This window comes from Capsicum annuum, chromosome 10 (genome assembly GCF_002878395.1).
Source record: "Capsicum annuum cultivar UCD-10X-F1 chromosome 10, UCD10Xv1.1, whole genome shotgun sequence".
Classification (NCBI taxonomy): domain Eukaryota; kingdom Viridiplantae; phylum Streptophyta; class Magnoliopsida; order Solanales; family Solanaceae; genus Capsicum; species Capsicum annuum.
This window is the reverse complement of record NC_061120.1, coordinates 16,766,258-16,774,372: the sequence shown is the minus strand read 5'-3', so window position 1 is coordinate 16,774,372 and position 8,115 is coordinate 16,766,258. Positions and strand designations below refer to the sequence as shown.

At 36.5% G+C, this 8,115-nt stretch overlaps 1 non-coding gene across 1 annotated transcript; it reads right to left on the bottom strand.

Annotated features, from left to right (window-relative positions):
• Positions 1-1,462: 1,462 nt before the first annotated feature.
• Positions 1,463-1,569, bottom strand: LOC124888334. Its single transcript, XR_007046459.1, has one exon. It is a non-coding gene; the product is annotated as a small nucleolar RNA R71 (small nucleolar RNA).
• Positions 1,570-8,115: the final 6,546 nt, after the last annotated feature.

Sequence of the window (8,115 nt, the reverse complement as noted above, 5' to 3'; positions counted from 1 at the left end):
CTCACTACTAACTGAAATGACGGTGTTTTACGACTAAAACTTAAAATAGCCATAACCTCTTACCCGGTTATCAGATTTGGGAAAATTTTATATCGTTGGAAAGCTTACTAAATTTCCTACAAGATGGTGGGTCTAAATCTGGGAAATTCCGCTTAGAATAAAAATTCTACTTAGGGATTCTCATGTACTGAAGACTAAACTGATCTGGGAAATTATGGGGTATTATAATATATTGTTGACCTTTTGATCTTGGGAGAGGGAATAGGGAGATAGAACATGGGAATAAACAAAGTATGATTTTATTCTTTTATTAAATAAAGAATTTGAATTAGCATGTAAGACATGGATGTACTTAGATGCCTTACTTGATTCAAACGTAGGATGATAGCTTTCAAATTCTTAATTGGATTATTGCATCCCCGCTCAACAATGTATTTGTAATGTCTATGTTAGGTAAACTATTAGAGGTTGGGAGAATATAATCATGAAATTAACCCTACGAATCAACAACCAAGATAAGCAAGTAAACGAAAGAAGTTCAATAACATAGTATGAGTGTTCGGAGTGCTTTAACCTTGGATTTTCTCCTATTAATTGTTCCAATACTTTTATTTATGCATTATTTACTTTAATTCCAAGTTACAATTTCAATATTCTCTTTTTGGTTATGCTTGCATCAATTGAATCTATATTGTGAACTAGAATAGAATAGTTGCTAGATCAAGTCTCTGTGGAATTGATACTTGGCTTTCATTAGGCTACTACTACTTGATAAGACCACGTACACTTGCGTGTGTGCTTGGGTGTTGTCATTTTTTTGGCGCCATTGTCGGGGACTTGAAATTTGGCAACTGTTTATTTGAGGTTTACTTTTAGATTTTTTTTGGTGTTTTTATGGTTGGTCTTGTTTTTGTATTTGCAGGAAATGGGTTTTAAGGTTAGTAAGCTAACAAGGGCTCCGAAGTTGGTTGAACCAAGCCCCAAACCTGAGAAAGACTTTCATCAATGTAGGAGAGAAGCAATCCTTCTCCCCAGAATTCCTCAAATCGTAAAAAATCAAGTTGATTCTGTTCCAATGGCTGAAAAACAAATAGCTTATAGGATAGTGAGAAAAGTGGCAATCCCACTTCCAACCAATTTGACCTCCCTGTTTCAAAAGCCAACAGCTGGAGGAAATTTTGAACTAAAATAGAATATAGTACAGCTTCTGATTAGCAGTAAACAATTCATAAGTCTTTCACATGAAGATCCACAGGTCCACGTACAAAATTTTCTGAAAATCAGTGATACATTAATTCCTATAGGTGTGAATCAAGACTATATGACGATGATGCTTTTCCCTTTTTCACTGTTGGGAGAAGGTAAAAAGTGGTTGAATGAGAAACTAACAAACTCAATTACCTCATGGGATGACATGGCCAAAAAATTTCTTATTCGGTTCTTCCAGTCTGGTAAGACTGTGAGACTTCACAGTAAGATAGTGTGATTCAAACAGAAACCAGATGAGAATCTTTATCATGCTTGGGAGAGTTTCAAGGCTCTTCGTAGGGACTGTCCACACCGTCAACTGTCCAACGAGGTACTTGCTCATACTTTTGTATAGGCTCTTGACCACAATACAAAAAATTTTCTAGATTAAGCTGCAGGTGGTCAAGATCTTGAGATGACATATGATGAGCTGTACATTTTATTAAACTGCATAGATCAAGAAAATCTAGAGTGGCATGGTGATTCTAGGAGTGCTACAATGAAAGTTGTAGGGTTGTTGGAAGTGGACCAATACACTATTTTATCAGCTCAAGTTACTGCATTGCAGAATATGATAAATACCCAATTTAGCAGCTTGAAGTTGGGAGTAGCACAACATGCTGCCACCGTTAATGTAATCCAACAAGCTGTAGGTTGGTGTGAAATCTATGGTAATAGCGGCCACGCAGCTGCCATGTGTGCTTTAAATTTGAAATCAGTAATGTATGTGGGCAATGCTCAAAGGCCGAATTATGGTAATGCCTACAACATAAAGTGGCAGACTCAGTCGTGGAATGCACAACAACAGCAAATTTCACAACCACAGGCATAAGGAAACCAGTTAACTAGAAACATAGAAGAGATATTGAAATAGATTTTAGCTAATCAAGCACAGCTGACTGCGGATATGAAAAATTTGTAAGCAGCCCAGAGAAGCTTAGATTTGCAGATGGGCCAGTTACAAGAAGCATTGAATACTAGGCCTCAAGGAGGTCTTCTAGAAGATACAAAAAATCCAAAATAAGTTATGGCAATCACTTTGAGGAATGGTAAAGAACTTCAAGGAGAACCTCCAAAGGTAACTAAGGAGGTGGATGCAAATTTGACTCCCCCACGGGTAAATGAAAAAGTTGCTAAAGATTAAGGAAGTATGAGTACTCAAAAGAAAAAGCTACTGAAGAAGTGAATAAGATGTCTCCACTCCCCTTCCCTCAGAGGCAAATAAAAGCAAAGAAGGATGCAATGCTTAAGAAGTTCTTTGATACATTCAGAGAGCTTTACATTAACTTACCTTTGTTAGATATTTTGCAGAGAATGCCCAAGTATGCTAAGTACTTGAGAAAATATGGTTGATAATAAGGTAAAATTCTAGGATGTGGAGGCAATAGCACTCACTGAAGAGTGTAACATGGTAATGACACAGAAAATGCTGATGAAGTTTAGGGGCCTAGGAAAGTTTACTCTCCATATTCAAATTGGGAGTAGTAAGGTAGTTGACATACTGAGTGACTTAGGGGAAAGCATAAATTTGATGACCCTATTTTGTTTAATACATTGGGCTTAGGAAAGCCTAGACCGACCACTATACTTTTGCAGCTGGCATATGGGTCCATTACCTATCCTAAAGAAATTATAGAGGATGTTCTCATAAAGGTTGGTAAATTCATTATTCCTGCCGACTTTATTGTTATTGATTTTTTGTAAGACGAATAGGTACCAATCATCTTGGGGCATCCATTCTTAGATACTAGAGGAGCACTGATCGATGTAAGAGGGGGAATGCTAACTATGAGGTTGGAGGATAAAGAGGCAGTTTTAAAGGTATACAAACCACTCACTGCACTATCCTAATATAAATACTTGTGCATGATTACTGTTATTAAAGGGGATAAGCATGGGGTGGTCATTCCATAAAAGACCTCTTCTGACACCCTCATTGAGTTGCCTAAGCTGCCACCACCACCGCCTGACTTGATGCATATTGATGAGCCTGAAAAGGCTATTATTGAAAATTTTATTGTCCTTGAGAGGTCATACCTAAGTAGGGTGAAAAGAATAATAAGATGGAAACCAAGTGTGAGAAAGAGAAGACAAGAGAATGACTAAGTCGTAGTTGGGTCGTGCCGCGATACTAAATCAGGCGCTTCTTGGGAGGCAGCCCAAGTAAAGTAGGTATTTTTATTTTATATTTTTAGTTTTTACTTCACATATTTTTTGTCTTTGTTGAGTCACGGTTTGAAGGGAAGTCTGAGTACAAAAAATCTAAGCTAAGGAGCAGAAACTGAGTATGGGGTTCCTTGGATCCCATTAATGCAAAAGAATTCTACTAGATAGGACCAGAGGCCTCAGGGAGTATTTATATCTCTTACTTTTAAGTTCAGTTTGGGTACAAAGTAGATTTTTAAGTGTAGGGTGGGGAAATTCCAAAATTTTGGTTCATTTAAAATAAATTATGTAAGATATTCTTGTTATTGCTATTTTTGATTGCATGGTGCAAGTGTTTTAGTTGTAAAAGCATGTTGATTATGGAATTACTACTTGTGAGACTCTTAGGCTCATGTTTGTGACTCTTCATCTTGTGGCTTAAATTTATATTCATGCTATTATTTGGTTGAGAGTCTATGATAATCCTATATGAGTCAAGCATGTGCCATATGTGATGTGAGTCTTTGTATATTCCTTATTGCATGTGATGTCTAGAACTTGCCCGGTGTGTGTGCAAAGTGAAATAAAGAATGAGAGTTTAGGAAATGATATAAGCATTTCTTTGATAGCCTTGTTTTATATCGTCTTTTTGACCTACCTTTGTGTGTAATCCTAGTCAGCCCCATTGAGCCTTTAGCTTTTTCTTTGTTAGCCTTATAAGTAGTCGAATCCCATCTTTTATGAACCTTAATTTTATCCAAAAAGCTCCTGATCCCTTTAATGTAAAATAGAGTAAGTAAGGAGTTTGAAAAATAAGAGAAAAAAGGTAAAATTGATGCCCCAAAGTCTAGTTATTGGCGTGTGCAATTGTAGTGGTTGGGAGTAGCGAAAACTATTTGAAAAAGTTCCAAATTTTAGCTCGAATGTGTTACAATGAACCTGTTTTGGCCCTGGTCCTTCTTGGACATTGTGCACCTTAACTAAGGTAAATCGCTTAAGTTAAGAGTGGCTATCATAGAGGTACATAGCATAATATGGGTGTGAAAAGGAAAAATTGATTCATGTGGTAATAAATAATACTTCCACTATGTGTTTGTGAAAATGCTTAAAAGAGATGGGGCAAAAAAATGATGTGGGTAGATAAAAATAATGTAAATTGGTTGTTGGAGATTGGTTCTAAATGTATAATATAGTGTATTAAAGCACTTAGAGAGGTTAGTCACTATTCCCAAATAGTTCCTACCTGTCCCTTAGCCTACATTACAACCCGAAAAAGACTCATTTGATCCTAAGTTCATCATTCTGATATTAGTGGAGCACTACACTAAGGTCAAGCCTATGGTTCATTATTGTGACTTGTGAATTCCTTGTGAGAGTGAGCGAAACTTTATTCCTATACCCATTGTGTTATGCATTGCATAATTGTGAATAATTTTGGTTAACTCTCTTGATTGTGAGGGAACATGTTTTGATGAATGTGGATGATTCGTGTGATGTCTTTGATTGACAAATATGCGTGATTTTGCCACTGGTGGAGTCAATTCTTGAGGCTAGGATGTTTTAAAGTAGTGCTCTTGAGCTATCAATTGTGTATGTAATATGCTTAGCGTAGAAACTTGCATTCCATATAGTCATTGTAGTACTAGTTTGTGTGTATTTCTTTTCGTAGAAGTGTTGACTTTTTCCAGAGCATAGTGTTTATAGGACGAACAAGACTTTAAGTGTGGGGTGGTGATGTTGGGTGTATTTATGCATTCTATCGCGACTATTCTAGCCTTTTAAGGCTTTTTTTAAAGATAATTCATGTGCTTAATGTGTTGATAATGATATAAATGTTCATCGAAGTGTCCAAGTATGTGTTTACAATGTTTAATGGTACTTTCACATGAGTTTTGATTCAAATTGATCATGTGGAATTCAATCGAGAAAACTAGTGTGACTACTTGAGCTAGGTGTTTGACTAGTCCATCGTGTTGGGTTATAATGTGTTTAGTGAGTTCCCAAAGTTGTTATTGTGTATTTATATGTGAAAAATCTTGTTGATAATGTTCAAGGGTCAACAGGATCAATACAAGAGTCAAAACAATGAGTTAAATATCAAAGTGAAATTAGCCTATGCTTAGCTCGTGTTTTTTATTCACCGTTTTAGATGTTGTGTTGTTTTAAGCACTAAATTGTTGTGTTTAATGATATATTCTGCTTTTTATAAAGATTATAATGATATATTAACTATATACCAGCTTCAAATCAAGTGTAAACAACTCAAAAAGGCTCGGAATGACTCAACGGAAGCACAATACACAAATTGATCCAATCTGGACCCCTAAAATATTTTGGGCGAGTGTGAGCTGTGTGATTGGCCAATGGGAACGTGATGCAAACCATTGGATTCATAGGGGGCCCAAAATTTTAAAACACCACATCACAGCGTCATGTAAATTGGCATTTGTCCAAAAATAGTAGCTCAACGCGATAACACTACTTCGCGGTGAGCACCAAAATGGGGAAAAAAGTGTCCAGTGATGCCATTTGGCACTATGCTGCGACGTGGTGATGCCCAAAGTCAGGAAAATAATGCCCATATGAAATAAAATAGTGTGGAAACCTAATCCAAGTCATTTTATAACTTGTCTACTATAAATATAATGTCCCAAACTCCGTTTTGGACATATTGGGACCCCTAGATCGCTTGGAACAACACTGGAGGATACCACAGCTTCTTTTTGGTTTTTATTTCTTTAATTTAGATTTCTTCATGGTTTTAATTATTCATACAATTAATTGGATATTGATTATGGATATGAGTGGCTAAAAACTTCCTTTTCGGAGTTAAAGCCGAGAACAAAAGTACTATTGATTTGGGTTAAATTCATTTAATTTGCTTATCATTATTGGTTGTTTGTTTATTCTTGTTTTAAATATTTTATGGATTGATCACCCGTAAAATATATATATTATTGATCTTCTGATCTCGGAAGAGGGAATAGGGAGATAGAACATGGAAATAAACAAAGTATGATTTTTATTATTTTATTAAATAAAGAATTTGAATTAGCGTCTAGGATAGGGATGTACTTAGATGCCTTACTTGATTCAAACGTGGGATGATATATTTCAAACGCTTAACTAGATTATTACATCCCTACTAAATGATGTAGTTGTAATGTCCATATTAGGTAAACGATTAGAGGTTGGGAGACCATAATCATGCAATTAACCCTACAAATCAACAACCAAGATAAGAAAGTTAACGAATGAAGTTCAATAACATAGTATGAATGTTTGGAGTGCTTTAACCCTGGGTTTTTTCCTATTAATTGTTCTAAGACTTTTATTTTCACATTATTTACTTTAATTCCAAGTTTCAATTTCAAAACTCTCTTTTTTATTACGCTTGCATCAATTGAATCAAAGTTGTGAGCTAGAATAGAACAGTTGTTAGATAAAGTCTCTATGGGATCGATACTTGGCTTATATTAGGCCACTTTACTCCTTGTAAGACCAAATACACTAACGTGTGTGCTTGGACGTTGTCGTACATCCTCCAGGAATCAAGGGGAATAACTCGATTAGAAATACACCTTTTAGGAATCAAGGGGAATAACTCGACTAGATGGTACATCTTCAAGGAGTCTGTGACGACCCGAACCAGTGCCTGGCCGTGACGAGCATTTCAAACCATGGAGGCCCAAAACACCCCTATCTGTCTGGTAATCATGCACCTAAATCATATGATCAAAGTAAGGCAGAAGAAACACAATAATTCAAAAACATGGTCATAAATATGAAAAGAAACAATAATGGGGAAATAAGGTTCCTCCCAACATCAATCAACCTCTAAACAACTGTCTGCGAAAATCTCTAACAAATGACTGAGTCAAGTAACTGTATATAACTGGGACAAGGCCCCTAGTAGACCCCAAAACTAAATATAAGATAAAAGGACTGTAGGACATAAGACCTTCCAAAACATAAAAGGCTCACCACTTGTCTCTGCAACTCTGTCTGAATGATCTACTGATTCTCTTGACCCCTAGACTGGGCCTCTGAACCTGAGAGGTTGGAGAGGGGAAGGGGTCAGCACAAAAGTACTAGCACGCAGAGATATCAAAACAAAACATAATATTTTTATTTACAAAATATAGTTGAGAGCCATTATAAAGAAATTTCATATCAAATCATTTGAAAACACATGGGCGTAATGCAATAGTTTCTCAACAACAATGAAATGTAACTGAGCTAGGTGGAATACACTACATAATTCACACCAACTGTCAAACCTCGGTTGCCGCCAAGATTAGAGTATAAGTAAGGGAGAGACACACAAGACCACGAAGCATGGTGTCTCGACCCAATGGTAGTGCCCAAGATCACTTAGCCCGGGCTCCTACCTATAGTCCCAATTTGGGAATGACATAAAGACAAGTACACAAGATCACTTAGCCTGGTTCCAAATTTCCGTGTCGGCAAACACGTTTTCCAGCGATGAGCCCTTACACTCAAATGCCTTCTTCGGGCATCCACCTATCTCATGTAAAATCAATGCATTCAAATTTCATCTGATTCAATCACATATCATATTCTGTAGGGTATCGTCATACCCGACTTGCAAGCCATCAATATGACATCATTCTTCTCATTCAACCATTGTATTCAACATGAATAACCTTTTTCATTTTCAAGTCAAAATTATATCACTTCTCAAAACATTTCATGTCATGC